Raw genomic sequence first — 20,511 nt, forward strand, 5'->3', positions numbered from 1 at the left:
CCAACCTATCCCKTTAACGAAACAGCTTGAGAACAGTTGATCAGCTGGCCTTAAAACCTCAAAAGATTACTAGCCAGCATTTTTTATGGGAAAAATTTTCTCTGTATTTTTGCTGTCAGAAATGAGTAGACCGGTGCTTGAAGAAGGTCATATGAAATAATGTGTTCTTGGCTTTACAGAATAAAAAGATTAATAGACATGACAAATATTTTCTGTGACTAAAAACTATAAACAGAGAACCAAATAATTCTTGTTTACCTGGAATCAATTCATTTGTCATTGTTTCTGCCTTTCCTGCAGGAGCTGTAGAAGTGCAGAATCTCTGTGTAACCAATTAAAACAGTACTGTGTTAATGAATTTATCCCTCCGGATCTCTGGATTACTTTGTAGTAGAGGTTACTTAGTAGAGGTTCTTTATTAAATTAGCACTAAATTACTTGAAAGTCAAATAGGTATTTCATCAAGATTAAACACACAAATATTAGGAGAGAATGTAAAGAGTTCTTCAGTAGCAGATTCAGGAGTTATACAGCCTCGGACTACAGGTCATTCTAATGAGACATTTTGGAGCACTTTTGTCATCCAGGATATGGGATGTGTAAGTTTTGAATTTTTCTTTTCAGTGTTTTTTCTTTCTTTCTTTCTACAGCCTCGGACTACAGGTCATTCTAATGAGACATTTTGGAGCACTTTTGTCATCCAGGATATGGGATGTGTAAGTTTTGAATTTTTCTTTTCAGTGTTTTTTCTTTCTTTCTTTCTTTCTTTTTTTCTTTCTTTCTTTCTTTCTGTGCCACCTATTTGAGCTTTAAGTAGCAGCCGTTTGTGAAGGAAATGGACAAGAAGGTTGCATTTGATGGTCCTAAAAATTACCAACTTGCTTTTCTTGGACGCTTTTTTTCAATGAATGTAGTCTACTGAAGCTACATAGCTTTCTAATATTGTGCCATGGAGAAACTGGCTAAAGATATCTGCTTAGAAAAAAAATCAAAAAAGTGTATCTGAAGTTCACCTTTGTTATATAACATGGAGTTGGAGGTCTGCTAATGCAGGAGATTTTATTGACCTTTACTCCTTTCCACTGAAGGTTCAGATCTGCAGAACTAGCTTCTCTTAGTGGTAGTATGAAACGTGCATGGTTGGTTTCACACCGGGAGTGCAAGGGCACTCAAAAATGGGAAGTATCGACAGGATAATATTCAGGACGTCTAACCTTCCCAAATATTTCATTGCAGAAATAACTTGTTAGTTTCTTAATGGACATTTYTATGATTCTGTGTTTCTATGATTTCTTTTTTTAGAAACCAAAAGCTATTTTGTGGTTGCTTCCTCACCAAGTACAGATCGTATATATGGAAAAGGAGCCATTTCCTATTGTTGAACCTATCATCTGAAAACTTGAAGCCTACCTGAGGCAAGCAGAGGCTTATAGATAGACCCACTTTTTATTCCATTTGGGGGAATCTTGACTTGCTAAGTATTTTTTTATACTCGTAAAGACGTCCAATGTTATTGAACTGCAGTGAGTTGTACTTTTATAAACTATGACCCCTATCAAATGTCAAATTCAGTATACACTGTATCACTCTGTTTTACTCCAAGAGCTGAAGTAGGATTTCTAGTGAGTCTCCACTGAAATAGAGTAAAATCATTTTGTTCTGAAAGTCAACAAAACAAGTGACCTTATGATAATTATCAGCAAATTATTTGCATTTCTTATGCTACAGTGTCAGTGAGGGAAAAAAAAGAGAGACAGCATGAAGCAACAACAGAAAAAGAGCTATTCAGTAAAGGTTCTGAAGCAAAAACTGAACTGTATTTATGGTTATAATTTTGCACAGATCACTTGGTGCTCTAACACCATGGTGCTGATCATAGCATAAATCACACTTTAATTTTAACTTTTGCAATTCATCAATAGTTTCAATATCAAAAATAATTCAGTGCTGACACTATTGGTTTACACATAAGTGGAACAAGAATGGAGGAGCCTTAGTAATGTATTAGTTGGCCTGTCAACACAGGCAGAAAGATTCATGTTGTCTTCTCTATGTTTCTATCACATGCACAAAGCTATAAATAAAGACAGCAGCTAATCAGACACAGGAAAGATATATGCTGTCATTGAAAATCATTTTTTTTACCATCTAAGCTTTAAAAATTCAGCCACTGAAAGGGAATCCATTAAAAAAAGATTTTGCTGCTTGATTTCATATCCATTTTTATTTAAAGTGTTTTCATTACATACTATATTATTTTCTTTGGTCATGGATTAATGCTTCTGTTTTTGAGTAAGTGTTTATGCAACTCTGGAGAGTTAGTAGTGTTTTTAGGAAAAGGATATCTTATTTGGCCAAACAATAATTTTGTCTTTGAGCACGGTGAGACTAGAAACTTGGCTTTTTCTCCTGCTAAACATGAAAATAAACGATCTGTCCATACAGCTGTGGGCTTTCTTGGTCTTCTTTCTGCCACCAGAGCTTTGGAAAAGAACCAATGTTTAAGAGTTTTAGGTTCACAACTGTCCCCTGAATGGTGCCCTCAGTTCCTAACTTAGGTTCAATGGATTGGACTGGCAGATATATCTATGCTGCTCRTGGTGGTGGTGATGAGGTGTAGGAAGAGGGGCCTGAAGAGACTGAGGAATCTGTGTTCTTGCAGATATTCAAAACTTAACTGAATGTGGCTGTAAGCAACTTTATTGAACTCACGTTAGCTGTGCTTTGACTGAGGGATTGGAGTAGATGGCTTCCAGAGGTCACTTCCTGCCTAAGTTATTCTATGATTTTATGTGGAGTTCCATAGCTCTTGGTAAGCTATTTCAAGTCATCTCCTACTTCTCTTTTTCTTCCTGTTTTACCCTAAGCTGAGTTTTCAGATCACATTCAACAGAAGCACAAATGCCCTTGAAGGCTATATTTGGCTTAAGAATCCCTAAATGCTCAGTTTTATTCTTCCATGTGCTTTTGTATTCTGTTGACTGAATGCTTTCTATCATACTGTCTCCCTCCATATAGTACTACTACTCATATGCTGAGAATAATTTTAATTTGCCTTGCTGAACCTTATATCCAGAATATTGACAGATGCGTTGTACCAAGCTTATGCTTCGTGGTATCATGTCAGTATTCTGTAGAGACTACATACATGTTATGTTACTAATACGGATGAAAAACACGGTGACAGATCATTCTACCTCAATGTGTCTTGTGAGCAAGCCTTCTCCTTCCTCTTTCTCTTCCTCGCCCATTATTAGGAAGATCCCTAAACCAGTGCTGAAACTCTTTAACTGCACACTGACACACATCCTTCAAAACAGTGTAAAATCTTTAGGAAAAAATAGAAATGATTGGAAAACTGCCAGTGCCAGCCATGAGATACTCTTCTGTGTTTGTGAGATTAAAGAGGCTCAGCGCTATGCAGTGCATGGTAAATTAGAGTTTTCCTCAAACCTAAGTTACATAAACACTGAAAATGTTTCTCTGCTTTACATGATTCATACAGACTATATGTTACTTCCAGCGAAATACTAAGAAAATTTTTACTCTCTTGGAATGTCCTAATTTCTGGGAGAAGTAGTTGTTGTTGTTGGTTTTAACTACACTTTAACATCTGCTTAACTGGTATATTAGGKCTTTTCTATAAAATGTCAATATTGTCTTTTGGGAAAATCTACCCTTTTAAAAATGCATAAATATGTATGCAGTACATTATACAAGTAAGCATGTTTATTTACTTTAAAAAATTGAAAGGACTCCTTTGAAGCCCTCCTACTCTTTTATAAGGACATCACATGCAGTTTAGCATATTTCGTGAATTTTCATTTAACCAAATAYTGCTTCTTCCTTTCCTCCCTGCCTAAAATCCCATACAAAAGAAGTAAAATTAATCCATAGCTCGATCCTCAAAAATATCACAAAAATAGATATAAAATCTGAGTCTCCTAAGGAGAGATCATATGTAGTACTTTAGAGTGTGAACTTAAACTGGTGAAAAGGACAAAGGGTCAAARCGATCTCTGAATTTTCCGTATTTGATTATCACAACATGGAATGATTTGAACTTAGATGTGTATCATCTTTTCTCCTTACGAACTTTATCTGATGAGTACTATGTGATAACGCTAGTGAACAATGACATATAAATTTGAAGTCAAAGTGTGGTATGGAATCATTGACTACTATTACAATATTAGGATAGTAATTTAGATCAAAAGAAGTAGTGGGACTAAAACTGTTCTTTTAATTTCAGCTACAGTGCTCTACTATAAAATACTTCATCCTCAATCAGAGATTTAAATGTAAAAATACAAAATGTGCAGCAATARTTGATGCAGTGACAAACTGCAGCTTCTTTCTGTATATTGAATGTACCCTACAGATTGCTTCTGGCATCTGTAGAAGAGATGAAATCATAGGTGCATCATCAGAGTTTTTGTGAACAAGAAATGCAGATAGGACAGATGCAGAGCGCTTGCGCTTGTGAAAACTGTTGTCTGCTTGTCTTTACAACAGACAAATCTAACTTAAATGGGCTTTCAGATAGGTCCTAAGCCATAGTTATAACTTTCAGCTCTCTCTTAATAAATTCATGCTTATGACAGACTTCATCACTTAGTTGAAACCTAGCCATAACAGAAATAGGAAAGGAAGGAATGTTCTTCATTATTTCTGTGGAGAAACACCACATACTTATCTCACAAAACAATAATTGTATATCCCTTTTCTCTAAGGTGTTACAGAAAAAAGAAGAGGCATTAGAAAGTAAGGTAGAGACTAATCTGGGTGAAACACTACGTTCAAGCTACCGGGTTATGTTAGAGGAAGACCATACTTTATGCTCAGGAAAGCAATTTAGTCCGTGACTGGTGTATGAGAGTTGGATCATGGAAACCTAAGTTCACAGTCTCCTACAATACTGCATGTAGGTGGCTTAGACTGTAGGCAGTCAGAAGGACAGTCCAAGCCATATCTCGTATGTATATGGTAAATCTTGGGTAGGACCTACAGGTACTRTAGAGCTCAGTACCAGAACTTTTAATGTACAGTATTCTTTTCTATAAAAAGAGACCACAAAACCAAAAAAAMCCCATGTTCTGAATATTCATGGGTTGGTAGGTATTACAGTATGAGAAGTCCAGTAAGACCAACGTAAAACCATGCAGAGCTAGGACAGTTATTGTTTGTACTGATAACATTTTTTWAAAACCTTTGCTAAAAGGAGGAAAAGTGCTGATTCCTCTGGAATGACTCCAGTGTTTTTGTCTGTGCATTAACTGTGCCAGCCACTCCATCTCGTTCAGTAGCAAGATTACCAACTCCTACAGCTCTCTCTTTTAAAAAAAGTAGCTGAAATTTTTGCTCCAAAAGACTAGACCGTAAATACCAGTGTTAAAGCCAATGYATCATTTCCTCTGTCATGTCCTGTAGCATTCATAGGTTTGGCTGGAAACAGTTTAGATGGCAATTTCAGTCTCTGAGCTCTAAAGCAGCAGTATAGATCTTGTCAAGCTATTGAAAAGAAGGTGTAAAAAGTTGCTGAACTTACAGGAAAAGTGTGGTTTATATTTGTGTTGCCTCTATTCTATTACTTCTCCTTGACTTGCAAATGTAGTTGTTTAATTATTTATCTTTGTTCTTTGAACTGCCATTGTTATCTGGAACTGTARTATTTTGGCTTTTCTTGAGATCAGTCCTCCAGAACATAAAATTAACTATTTCCTTTGCTAGCAATGAGCCACAGCTTTACTCTTACTAGTCCTGTCATGGTGCTTCTCTCCAGAAGTCCTGCTCTAAAGAAGCGGATGGCTCAATATTGCCTTTCATTTGGGTAAATCCTCCGCACCCGTGATGCTCCATCTGTTATGGTTTCCATCCAGAAAACTACAAGCTGCTCATCTAAGCTGATGTCCTGGAAATGCTATTTTTCAGCTAGCTACAATTGCTACATGTAATTAATACASCTACTGCTTTTTTGAGGTTTGCTACTATGACCTGCAGGGTGCTGCTAGTGCTCCCGCGCTGAGGGGGTGCAATGCAGTTTTCATAACTTCAGTGGTAGCACGGCTTGCTCTTTCAAATGATTCAAATCCCCAAACAATGTTGGGATTATATRAATTAAGAAATGCCAATCATATATGTACCTATTGTATTAAGATTGATTTTATAGTTGATATGAGTTAAAAAGAAGGTACACAGTCTGCAAGCAGCCTGTCAGGCACCTCAGAGAAGAGAGCCGAACTGCAGTATGAGCAGGACCTCTGGCATGGAAGTTGACAAAAGCCGGGCTGCCTTGGACAAGTTTGGGAGAGTGTGCCCAGGCCCATAGGAGGGCCGCTTTGCCCGCTGTCCTCCTGGCAGATCACTCTGAACACCACATGATTTTGCCTGAAAAACAACAGCATAAATTAACTCTCRATAAGGAGAAGTTTGATAGCTGTCATTATTCCCTAGCTCATTTTCATTACTGATTGTAGTATTCTATTACTGAATTAAAGCACAGTGCGTGTTRCATGCAAAATTTGCAAAGGTAAAACTTGCTTCCCCTTTTCCTTACTACATTATCAGCAATCACTTCATTTGTGAAAGGTGGGAGATTAATAGGAGGTATTATAATCTCCTTTTCATTTTGTTGCAGCACAAACAGCATGATGTGCAAGGATGAAGGAAGGAGATGAGCAGTTTTCTGTTTCCTGAGTCACTCGCCAAATATATCACTCCCTGAAAAGAGACTTCAGCCAATTCAGTGATAGGGAAGTCTCTGGCAGGTACAAGTAAGTCGCAGGCCACATGTGCATCAATGTGTCTCTTTGAAATTAACTTCTAATAAGTGCCAGATTTAATGAGTTCACGTGGGAAATGCGCCCCCAGAAGTTCAGTGCTAGCCTATATCCAAGATGGTTGCTTTGTGGTGTGCCGGCAGCCAGTATCGTGTTGTGTGTGCTGGTGCATATTAATAGCTCATACACAAGCATTAACAAAATCTCTTTGATCTTTTATTGCATAAGAAACATATTTGTGTTGGATCTTGAATCAACACAGTTGTGTTCAAAGATCTACTTGGGCTAAAGGAGAATGTGTTTTAACTGCTCCAAGTAGCAAATTTCTCATATTTCTATTTTCCAGGCGTCCGGCTTCTCAAAATCTAAGACAATCTTGCTAGTAATTCTAGGTTTCAAATGTATTATGATTTTTTAGTTTTGCTTAGAGAAGGAGCAGATTTGATATAGACTGGTTTGAAGATTGAGGAGATATTAATACAAATAGAATAAACAGCTCAGAGCCTTAAATCTGAGGAGTCCATTTTAAGCACTGCGTCAAACTCTCTCATTAGTTTGCAGTAGGCTTCGGTAACTTTGCCGGCTTTATCCTGTTCTAGATCTCCTATTTGTAGTGGTACCCTGTGTGCCCTAGGACTGATGCCTTTGCAAAGCTCTTCGGCAGTAGAGTAAGTTCTTTGTGTTCCAAAAGAGGGTGGTCCTTTAGCAGATTTTCTATCATGAACTTCCACTGTAGCAAGGCATCCTTTTGAGGCCTTTTAAAAGTAGTAAAACTTCTTTCTCTCTCTCTTTTTCTACCGACCATCTTCTGTTTTATGTCTTCCCACGTCTTTCCATACCCAACAATCACTGCCATAAAGACAAAGTACCCTCTTCCCTACGATGAGATTCTATCAAGAAAAAGAATTAAATTAAACAGAAAGAAGGAATGGAGTATTTCTTTGCAAAGGGCAACTGTCTTTTATAAAGGATAAAATGTTGCCAGATGAGCTTAACAACATTATTAATCAAACATATTTTTCCTCTTTGTAGAAAGAGTCCAACCAAACGAAGAAATAAGAAGTTCTGCAATCCTAGACAGGGGATTTACTTCTCCTATTCATTAAGTTAGTCCTACTGCCTTCAGTACAAATTCTCAGGTAAATGATATCCCTTCTAAGTTTATTCCAGAATGTAGGTGTTGAGTGTTCTCTGTGTTTTTTTGTTGTGTAGCAAAGGACTCTTGCTTCTTTCAGGGGCTCTACTCAGCATCAGAATCATAATCACATTTAATTGTCTTTTTTGTTTCTCTCCAGGTACTTGTTTAGAGAGCATTGCCTTTATTGCAAGCTTCTACAGATGATAGTGTTTTCCATGCAAGAAAAGGGCAAGTATCTGTTCTAATAATTTATTCTTAGCAGGCAGATACTTAACTATTAGGAATTGTAGAGAAGTGTCTATCAGTATATCAAAGCATTTGACAAACTCTGTAATATAGGCAACTAACACTTTAGTGATGCTTATTTTAGACATAAGGAACTGACACAAAAACTGATCGATTCATTCAATTCTCAGGGTAGAGTCCACCTTCCTCCCCCTGCACCATCATTGTTTAGCGCCTATATACATTTCCTTGGACATGTAATCTAAATCTAAATGTAATCTAAATCACTAAGTGTAATCTAAATCACTGACTGTATGATATCCCTTTTAGTGACAAGAGAAGAATTTTGACTACAGTCTTATTTTCTGCATCTGTAAAATAAAAAATACATCATTCAAAGGACAGTACCACTTACTCCAAAAGAAAATGCAGCACAGGCAGTAAGTGAAAATATATGTAAAATTATTTGAAACAGTTTAGTGAGGTGGTAAAGAGAGAAACAWTTGTGCACTGCAAACACTATTCATTTCTATTAGAAATACTACTGAAAAGTCTTAGTGGTACTAGTAAAAAAAAGTTAAAAAACATGTTACATTTTATTTTTTATTTCCATCTTATTTGTTAATTTTACTAATACCATTATAGATTGTATTTCTGATTTGTGGTTTCTTTGGCTGTATAACATTTGAAAGTGAGACTGATGGTTAATAGCTATATAGAAAGGGTCCTTAACATTGAGAATGATGAATAATAAAATGAATAATGTGAATATGTTTTTTTTCTTCTACCACTTGTACTTATCAGTGTATCTTCTTCACAGTGATTCCTAAAAGTCTGTTTTCATATAATCTACAGTTAGGCAATGAGGGAGTAGTAGACTATTTTTATTTTTAAACTACATAAGAGGGAGTATCAGATCAGACACTTATTAATTCCTGTCTAAACCTATTTTTACTTTTTGAAGTCTCTTCTCCTTTTTTAAGGCTGCTAGAGAAAGAAAATGATTGTGAGTCTTTTCATTGTGTTGTGGCCATGCTTGCCCTCAGAAATCCTTCTGACTTCTCCCTGCCTCTGTTCCTGTTTGTTGCTGCCCTTAGTAGCCAGAAAGCAAAGACTTCCTGAAGAAAAGCCARATCAATAGGAAACCTATCTGATTTTCCATCGGACTCTTGCCACTGGGCATGAACTCATTGTGTACCCGTCCTTCCTTCGGCTCCGGTATGCTAAATGGCTAAGAAGCTGAGCTAAGTAAAAACCAAGCTCTGCATTAGAAATGCTGACGTGAGACATAGTGCCAATACAGGGTATAAAAGGGTAGAACATATAGAAAGATCTGGAGAGTTCAAAACATTGGATTAAGTCCAGGGATTTGTGGTTGGAAGTGGATAAATGCAAGGCATTTCTCTCAAGGGCCAGAGAAGAAGAATAACAAGCAGAAATAAAATACACAAGAGTGGGACAGAGAGCAGCAATGCAGAAAAGAATCTGAGAAAGACAGCAGGTAACAAATTAAATACAAGTGAAATGTGAGGCTATTAGGGGAAAATGCCACAGCTATTTCRGAGTGCATTCCTCATGAGGAGCAAAAAGCAATAATTCACATTCCCATAGTCTTACTGTGATTATAACTAGACTATTGTGTTCGTTGGGGGAGAACCACAATGAATTAATGATCCTGATAAACTGGAGCTGTCCAAGCAAGAGTTACCTGTGTACTTTCTCTGCTAACAGGGTCCTTGGAAGACACACTGGTTTATCAGTGATCTATAATGGCCAGAAGAGACTTAGAAGGATACTGTGATACCAGTGAGACTTTTGAGAGGGAAGATTCATTTAGCACCTGGACAAGTGTATCATAAAGGCTTTTTGCATTGCTGTTTTGTGGCAGTAATTGACTCTTAAATTTGAGGGGCTATGAAACAACCATCCTCCTTGGGGATGAAAAAGTATGTGACTGAAAGAACCATCAGAAATTCAAAATGAGCTGAATAGTAATGCAAATAGGTGACAATTTCTGAACTGCCCCCAGCTTTATCTCCTCCCCCCAAATCTCACTCAATGTTATGGATACCTTTGTCATATCCAGTGAAGGTATGAAACAAGTTTGTGTTAATCAGGAGTTTAAAGCAAATATTTTGTTTTCAGCGTGAACTGTATTCTCCTTTGCTTGTTTACGTGAAACTTAGGGAAATGAAAGATAATTTTAGAACTTTCCTTATTTCCCTGATGTGCATCAAAGAGATGGTTCAGTCAGTCAGACAGATCTGCTCTCTAGAATTTACATCATTTCATGACATTTCGTATTATTTTGTAATGTACTTTATATTTTTATCTCAAATTATTTTAAGACATCTCATAAATAGTCGGTGGATGTCAATAAAGTGTTAACTGGTRCAGAGACCAGCAGGTTTTCAATAACATACAATCTCTAGCCTAAAATGAACTACTCTTTAAAAAGCTTGCTGTTCACCTCTGTAACAAATGTGTTAATACCTTGCTCACTCCTAATTAAGTATTTATAAAAGGAATCTTAATTCCTCTAAAAGATGTTACCTGTATCTAAAAATCGACGATGGAAATGGCAAACTCTTCTTAGGTTTTCCATGTTTTTTCTTTCCATGCTAAGACTGGCCTCCCTTCTCTTTGCTCTTTAAYCTGTACCTCTTCTTTCCTCAGTGTTACTCCAAAACGACAAAATGTAAGAGATGGAATAGAARTCCTAAGAAAAAAATCTTTATAATATTAAAAAGCGAAGGATTCTGAATCTTCCAGTTATATTAGAAATCACAATCTAGGCAAGCCATACTCATTTTCTGATTAGGAGTTTTTAAAGACATTGTCTTGATAGAAACAAGTAGTGTCTCCAGCTTGTTCAGATGTATCAATATATTTCTAAWTTAAAGTTAATAATTATACTGTAGAATACAATTACATTCTGTTTTATGATAGATTGTACTGTTATGGTTTATAATTTGAGTATTTTTGAATAGCATTGGGTTTCAACAGTCTGTTGAAGAGTGAAGAAGTCTACAATACCCTGCTTTTTTTCAAGCTTCTTAATTTTTAGTCCCTGAGGCAAAACATTTTTAAAACTMCCTGGTAGATGCTTTCAAAAATCGTGTCTCTCACAACAGTTTTTTTATTTGAATCATACTTTTTTTTTCACCATGAAATAAATAAATACATACATATTATGCATCTAAATCTACCCTTTCCTTTGAAGCATTCCTTACAGTCCGTAAGACTTTGACAGGGCATGTCTGAATTTTTACTGACTTTTACTGGAGCTGTGCTGTAACATGTAACATTAGAATATTATTTTCTCATACTCATAATTTTTGAAGGGTTTGTTTAATAAACATTAATGCTTGGAAGTTTTGGTTGGGACATAAGTGAGACTTTATAGCAGACCACTTAATTCTGCATACTTCGTTCCAAAGAACAGTTGGTAATATAATAAATTACGGCTATAGATTATGTGCAGCTGTGAATATGTGCATATGGGAGAGGGAAGGAAACATTTTTAATGTTTGATATTCTTCTGATCAGTGCTTAATTTCATTGTTCATCCACYTGCCCTTGAACAGTCAGCAAACTCCTTCCAATTATTTGCTAGTCATTGCTTCTCCTCYGTAAAGCTAGACAATATCCAAACGTGAAACAAGTGGCCTTTGYGCCCAGAAGCGTGCAACCAGAACTCAACCATCACTGCTGTCCCTCCTCTGAGACAAGACAGGGGCAGCAGTATCCAAGCAGGGGAGCTGAGATCAGGCTGTAGAATCTACCAGGAGAGCAGAATGCATTTGCCCAGACTGAAGCCCCGATTGCCACTGTCTAGGYAGCTTGGAGCAGCCTTGAACATCTCTACAGTACCCTGTGGTTGTCTTTCCACTGGTCTTTTATTATCTTTTCCKCCAGGATTTTCATCAGTTTCAGTGGATACTAAATCAGCTTCTGGCTGTTTAAGCTGACGCTTTAGAGCGAAGATGTTGAGTCAGGATCAGGGGGCTGATCTTGGTGCAGCGTCACGTCCACCGCCTTCACTTTTATTCTTTGCTTAATGTCTGGATAGWGTCTTCTTAACAGTTTCTTATGCATTTCCTCTTAAGACTCCCARTTTTAAAAATTTACAAAACGGAGCCCTAAGCTCTGTTCTTCCCTGTTGGAAGAAGTTTCTAGCTAACATTTGTTTTTATTTAGAAGATGATTGCTTCATAAAATTAGTTGACATTTAAAATTCAATCAGTTATAATCTCATCTCAAATTTTGTATTAGCAAAGTCAAGCACAAGCAGCGTGCAGTAGATAAATCATAAAATGATTAGGAATAATAGCTGCTTTAGGTAATTATAATGTTGAAATGAGGCTTTATACTAATTGTTTCAGGTGGTTCTGACAGACAGCAAAAATGCCCTATAACTATTTTTCTTTTATGATTTGACAAAAAAGGTAACATTAACACAAGAATGTTTTATATACTGTGAGATGAACTAAAGATATTTCTAAACAATTGAAAGAAAGGTGGACAAAAAAATAAAAAAGTGATGTTACAGTATCCACAACCGCAGTGTGTTGTGATGGCTGTTATAAAGAAAATCTAGAGAATGGGTGAAATTGTTCACAGTGTATATTATCAAGAAACAAATCTCATAGACTTTGAGTACGGTTATTACCACTTGCACAAAAGGAATGATAAAGTGGAATATAAAGAACCGCAGACCTATCAGCCTCCCGTCTAAAGCATATAACATCTTGCTTTCCCCAAAGTAAATGGCACAGTGCACTGACGGCGCTCGGTCAACCAAARGAGCCGGTGGGCTTTCGGTCACGTTCTCCAATCACTTTTATGGGACTAACGAAATACTATTTTTGAAAGTTTGAAGGAGACGTATCTTGGCAAGCTCTGGAAGTAGCTTCTCTGATAAATTCTGCCTTTATAAATCAGTATCAGTCCAGATGCACTGTGATATTAGATACTACCGGTCCCAAAATATTCAGGTAACTTTTAATTTTATTTTGATGGATATAGCAAGTACATTTAAAAGTGAAACTATCATTTGAATTTCTCACAGAAGGTACAATTATAGATTTTTCTCTTCTTTCATCCTAGATTTTTTTTTGCCTTTTCTTGTAATAAGCACTGACTACATCCTTTCTCCATCAAAGGTGCTGCATATGTGTCTTTCAGATGAATTATACCATGCTTATTTAAGCAAATGAGTAAAAAATAACCATCTGCTTTCCTGCTTCTCTCCTCATGAGTATTCCAAGAATTCTGTAAAAGAGAAACTTATAACAGATACATGGAAATGATATTCTTTTCTTCCTTTCTGCATTTTATATTATTTTGTCTATATAAATTGCTTATTATTACTGACCAAAAAAAAGAAGCCTTCAGATCTGCAATACGTCTTTCCTTTGCTGGTCGTTGTATTGTTCCACGATACGATAACATTCAGTACAACCCACTTGCTCCCTTAAAGGTCTGACTCAGATATAATGAATCTCATGATATCTAAAAATAAAATGCTCAAATGATTCTGAGTATTGAATTAGCCAAGTGCAAATTCTTAGTGTGAATCTGCAGCATGAATTTAAATTATTTTCTGTGCAATAATTCTGGTGTTTTCACCTGGTTCCTTCCTTAGGCAAGCATCTTTGTTATGGAGGTATGTGAGAGAAGTCTGAGTACAATAGGAGTATAAATAACTTCAGATCTGACTTAACCACCAAATATATTTTTTTAAATAGGTCTTGTGGCTCTTCTTGTCTTGTGGCTGCCTAAAATTTTCTACTGAAAAATAACTTTCAGCTCACAAAATTATAAGRCTATCAAAATTTAAATATCAAGCTTGTTATTTTGCAATCCTGAATAACTTTTCAGCCTGCATCATTGTTTCAGGAAAAATGATTTGTAAATTAATGATGGGAGGATGAAGTATGGCTTRCCGACATTTACATTTTATTAAATACTTTTTAAAATTGATTTTCGATTTTTTTTTCAGTTTCTTCTATTTTTTCCATATGTTTAAAACTGTAAAAAATGTTAAAAAAATGCAGCATTAATGGTAGGAATAATGAGAACAATTTGGAAAGTTTCAGTTTTGAAAGTGGTGAAAATTCAAAAAAACCATAAACAATAAAAAATGAAGAATTAGAACTGATSAGTGAAAAATAGCAACATTTTGAAAAAAATAAATTTTCACATTATTTGAATTTGGAAATTAAAATTTTGGAGACCTGGGAGTTTGAAAAATTTCAATGTTAGGATTATTAGAAATTGAAATCTTTGATACTTGGAAGTTCAGAGTTTAAAAAATAAAATTAAAAATTTGAAGATTTGTTTGCAAGTTTGAGAATGTCTGAGTTCTAACACTTAAATGTTCAAAATCATAACAATCTGAGCATTTAAAAATTAGAAAAATTTGAGGGTTTAGAAAAAATAGAAAAAAGAAAGAGAAGAAATGGTAGAAATGCAAAAATCCAAAAATAGAAGAACCTAATTAAATGGAAGAAACAGAAAAATGGAATAATAGAAGAAACAGAAAAAATGGAAGAATGGAAGAAAAAAAGGGGAAAAAGAAATACTTTGCAGAAGTAGAAGAAATAGAAGAAAGGAAAAAATAGATCAGCATTCTCAAATGATTTCTGATAAATGTTTATCTTATCTCAGTTCCTGAGATAACTCCTCARACACCTCAGTTTTAGGCTGTACAAGAGAGAGTTTTTGTGATTTGTGTAGCAGTAACCTCCCTTGTATTRCCATCAATCTCCTATTAATTCACAGAGCTGATCTTTTGGAGGTATGCAAGAAGATCCTCCACAATGTCGGTTGCACTGCAATATTCCTATAATGAACTTCTGAATTTATTCTGTGCCAGTCAGTGTTAGACGGTCAAAGAGAGAAGAGAACTAAGGCTGCATGCCTGATCGGACTAGCCAAAAATCTGGTGACTTTTGAATCTGCAGGTACAAACTCCTTGCACCTTTATTTGTGAACTATTCACCAAGTGTAAGGAATAGCCCAACTAAACTGGTCCAGTAATCTTGGAATAGTAAATCTGAGAATTTTAAGGTTTTGGAAAAACATTCTGTGAGCAGAAAGTGAATTATCTATATGAAAAAGAATCACAGCTYTTGTTACCTCTGTTACCCTCACACTAAACAAACATCAGAAGAGAGGGAAGTGTTTGTAAATCACTGGGRAACTTCCAATAAAAGAGCTAGAGATGGATTAAAACTCCTCAGAAAGACTGCTTCATCTTCTGTATGGTATCTTGAGATGCAGCTGGGAAAAAAAAACGTTCTCTTTGAAGCCTTTGTGAAAATGGCAGATTTCAAATAATCTGTAATTACCTAAAATGTCATGATCTAACACAAGTTTTTCTACAGTTTTCAGAGCAAAGGGCAGACATCTCCATCCAAGATGAATAAACAGGTTTAGTCAAGAAAGGAATACTATCTGAAAGATGTTATTTAATTACAATTCTCTGTTATGAAAAAGCTTGTCAGAGGAAGGACTGATTTTTTTTTACACATTTAGCAAGATCCTCAGCATTGAGGTGGACATTTTTCTAAGAGGAAGTGAGTTTATTACCAGCAATGCRTTCTGCCACTGATAACATGCAAAACTCCTCTTTTGCTGCTCATTTTCATCARTAAACACTGTAGAAATACCTATTTCTTTATAGAACCGTTAGCAAAGCATAGTTTAATTTGTACCAGAACAAATGACAGTTAAAACAATTCTTTTTTGAATCTGCCTGGATACAAAATCTTTTCTGAACCTGTTTCATTATATGCAATAAAACARTATAATTCGTGCTCTTTATAAAGGAACAAAAAAAAAATAGCTATGAGTACTGCATCTGTATCTAATGCAATACTGCATTATTTAAATTAGTAATGCTTTTAACAGTCACCTACCTAGGTGAGCTAGGAGGGACTAGAAGAAAGAGAAAAAAAACATCTCAAGGTAGGATTGAGGAGCTCCAGGTGCAAATCCTCGTCTACACTCCTGTGGATGGTTTGGCCTTTGGGAAGTTAGTCAGTCTCCTGTTAGTCAGTCGCCTGTTGAGCCTGGTTTTATCTTTATTTTGCGTCTCATGGTTTTGCAGTAAAGCTAAATAATGAAATCATTTGCATGCTTACTTACTGCTGTTTACTTTAAAGAAGGTCATAAAAATTCCTGAGATAGGGAGTATAGTTTTTCAACCCTACACCAGTAGTTTTTGTTTTTCCTAAGTCATGTTGTCTCCACTAACTGTTACTATAAACTGCTTTTACAGTTTTCATCTCAGTAATAACTGAATGCTTTGTAATCTTTTGTGTATTTATTGTCACAGTACCCAATGAAGTAACAGTAACTTTCCTGCATATTATCAGCGGGCAGAAAAGGCACAGAGAAGTCTGACTCAAGTTCCCAGGTATTTAATGCTCAGTTCTCAGGGAAATCCACCCTACTGAAATGCTACAAAACTTGCTAAAGTCAATAAGGGCCAAATGTTTAAATAACTTTGAGATCCATGTCTTCAGGGCTTGCTTGAATTCATGAGATTTGAAGTATGTATTTGAGATCAGGTTCCTGACGTTGTAGGTTAGACAAAATACAAGTTTCTGACCCTGTATCAACTGGATGAAAGATAATTCTATAGTTATCCGTGGAGCTAAACTGCTGGAAGATCAGCTGAGACCTATGTCTGATAAGGGCTCATTTCTTCTACCTTTACAAACAGTGAGTAGCACTTTATTCTGAAAGTTCTTATATAGACTGGAGGATCAAAGCACATATTTGCATAAGTACCTATTTGTGCTTTCCATTCTGTTCAGGTTTTCTTAGATAAATTTTGGCTTGCACAGATAGCTATGAAAATTAAAGTCAAGGTGAATTTGTGGTTTGAATTCAAATAGGCTGTAGTTCTGTGTTATTCACTAAGTGGTCATTAGTATAGGAGTATTTCCAGAATACCAGGGAAAACACTAGGTTTTGCAGTCCTGAAAGATTTATAAAATATATTTTTCAAATATACACAGTCATGGACAACGTACTCCAGGTAACCCTGTTTGAGCAGGGAGGTCGGACTAGATGATCTCCAGAGATCCCTTCCAACCTCAGCCACTCTGCATTCTGTTGTATAACTGAGAGGTGGTATTTTTCAYGTATCTGCAACCCAAAGGGAGCTTTTTTATAGTAGTAACAACCAACATCAGTCAGGGACATAGGTGGAGTAGTAGCTTGGAGGTTRTGCCACTGTCTAATGAATCATTATACTTTCTCTAGATTTGGGTGGCCATGGGAGATTTCATTACAAAATTGTTCTTTTCTGAGATACAGTGAGATCACAGCTCAGGGTAACATACGTAAATGTATGTCAGGTTCACATCTAGCACTCATAAACCACACCTATTTGGACATCTAGGAAACATACAGTTTATAACAATATATCAGCTCTGAAAACAAGYTTATATTAAACTCACATTTTGTATTTACTCAATTTGCTGGGCTTCAGACTGGAGGAAAGAATGTGTTATAAAACATCTATAATAGCTGCCTAGTAGATAGCATAATTTGTTACATASTGAAAAGAGAAAGGGAGGTTTGCAGTGGAGAGCTTTATCAATAAGTGCTTTGGTTTCAGTCACAAGTGCATCACTTTTTTATTTCTTCACATCAGGTGATAATGAAGAATGATGACCTCATGTCTAGACCTAAGCTTTTAACTTTGTTGCAGCTCAGGGGGCTTTAATGTGTTTCAAAAAACAATCCATCAAGTGCCAAAAACTGTCAGGCTAATTACCTCTGAGACTTTCTAAAACTCTCTTTTCTTTCCTCATAGAAATGTTGTATTTATGAATTGCCTTGTTGAAGCACTAGATTATGGTCTGTTCTCTTCTCTCCAGCTTTCTTTGCCTCTGTTCTGTAATTGTGGAAGTGCTAATGTGAATCTCAACATTTGATAGTGTTTCTTTCTGTCTGAGATTGTCATCACTGTTTCCTGCTGCATATTTCTTGAAAAATATTTTAAAGTACATAAAATGGCAGTCTCAAGCTGTAATACTAACAAGAATATCTGAGTTGTGAGTATCTCAGGGAAGGAACCTAAAAGTTGTACCTAATGGAWCCCCAGTCACCCAGAGACTTTGTGTCATCCAGGAACTAGTGATATGAATAGCAACAATGATTTATTTGACTAAACCTGAGGTTAAATGGATTTATCTGTTAATCTAGAAGTCAAATGTATTTCAAGCAGAACAAAATATAATCAAGGAAAAAAGTAGCCTGGAAGAGACCTCTTGTAGGACTTGTAGTTCAGCCTCCTGCTCCGATGCCGGGMTAACTTCGGTGTCAAATCAAGGTGTTCAAAGCCTTGTCCAGATGAGTTTTGAAAGTCTCTAGAGAATGGAGACTATTTCACTTATCTGGCCAACCTATTCCAGTGCTTAATCACTGCATGGTGAGAGTCTTTTTTTTTTTTTTCTTTTTTCCCTTGTGTCTATGTCTACGCTCAATAGCTATCTACAACTGAGATAGCGTGGACATGCTGCACAGCCTCTTGGTAAGAGGCCAATAAGTAGTGATCCTAAAGCTAAACCAYGCAAGATACTGTTTTAAATCTCCATGCTTGCGTTGATCCAGATACATTAATTTGTTGGTCTTTCTTTCTAGAACCTTTTAAGCACTTTTGCATTCCAGAGGTGGAATGTTTGTAAATGTCTATGTTTTGACCAATATGGAAATACATAATAATAAAAATTAGCTCTAAATATATGGAGCTAAGCTTCACTCAGCTCATTGAGGGAGCTAGTAGCTTTCTTGAAAATAATGTTACCTTTAGTGAAATAAAAACCTAACAAACAGGATTATAATTCAAATCTCGAAGTAGTGTGCACATCTTAAAAGCTAGTAGATCCAGTGAAGAGAAACTATTTGAGTAGAAGGTGATTTAGAAGATGGTTGTCAAACAGCACTATTAAAAGGTTTTCATTTGATAGAAAGAATTTACTGAGGCAGAAACAAAGCTAAGATCAAAACATACAAGGAAAGGCTTTGCAGGTGTATCCATCATTCTGTCAGGCTAGCCAGATAGTAGGCAAGGAGAGAGACCCTCTCAAGAACACAGAACTAAACTAAGTGTACAAGATAGCACCATAGATCAAAACAGTCAAATTATAATTTCCAGATTTCTGATAAGAAAAAAAAAACTCTCCACATACTGAAATCGTTTTGGAATCAAAGCCCTCACTCGAAAAGTGAAACACATGAAACATAAGTCAAAAGAAAGCTCCAGTTATTAGAAGCTCTGTGTATGTGTGTGACTTATGTGAATAATGTCCAATTTTACATCAAAAAGAGAGAGAAAAACATAACGTTCCCAACAGACACTATAATAAAGGTAAAACAGATGTTTTGTAGCTAGTCACAAAATTATTTCATCCTTGACAACTRGTTTTTATATCACTTGAAACGAAAACTTACTTGCACTGTCACTGTCATGAGAGGTAAAAGGGAAGATGACATTCAAAGTGGAAAGCCGACTGCGGCTGACGTGCCAAAGGCCTTCTAAACTGCAACCCGGAGCATCCCTTGAGAATTAGTTTTTTTTTTTTTTTTTTTTTCCTTTTCCATACTTGGAAACAAACTGCATAGTGAATATGTATTTGTTCTACAAAATATCAGAGTGTGGGCATATATTGCTCTTAAGCCACCAGTATAGCTGCCCACTATAACCACAGGACAAAAACATGGGTAAGGTAAACAATATATAAACAGCTTACAACTTGCATATAAAAAGTCTTTATTTTATATAAATCATTAATGGGCTACAAAGTAAAATATGAAATAAAATACAAAAATAAAAGTAAAATATATAGAAGATAATTTCGTGTCACATCTGAGAACATAAAGAATTATGGGAAATCGTTGCTAGATTTCAAAACCTGATATACCCCGTCTGTTGGTTTTAGAATAGTCTTCCAAACAGAAGAATATTTTGAAATGTCAGAATTTCTTACAGAAGTGCTCTATAAAGCATTATTTAAAATTTATACGGTAACTAGGTGTTTCTTTCTATATCTTAATCTTAAATATGCGACTGTTTGTCATACTACCAGGCTCTACAATTGTATCCATTTTCTTACCACAGGGATATTTACTGTGTTAGGAATTTAGAGCTGAATTTTTATATAATCCTGCAAAGACTGCACATCAAGCAGCTCACAGAGCAGATTGGAAGGGACATTCCAAGGGACAGGAAGTCATCTAGTCCAATCTCTTGCTCAAAATGATGACTGTATACATTTTCTTCTCAAACAAAAAATTAGTGGGAAAATTCAGATACCTCTGCTTTATACTTTTTTCTATCTCAGCTTT

The sequence above is a fragment of the Rhea americana genome, unplaced genomic scaffold (genome assembly GCF_003343005.1).
Source record: "Rhea americana isolate MKP2758 unplaced genomic scaffold, rheAme1 scaffold_76, whole genome shotgun sequence".
NCBI classification, from domain to species: Eukaryota; Metazoa; Chordata; class Aves; order Rheiformes; family Rheidae; genus Rhea; species Rhea americana.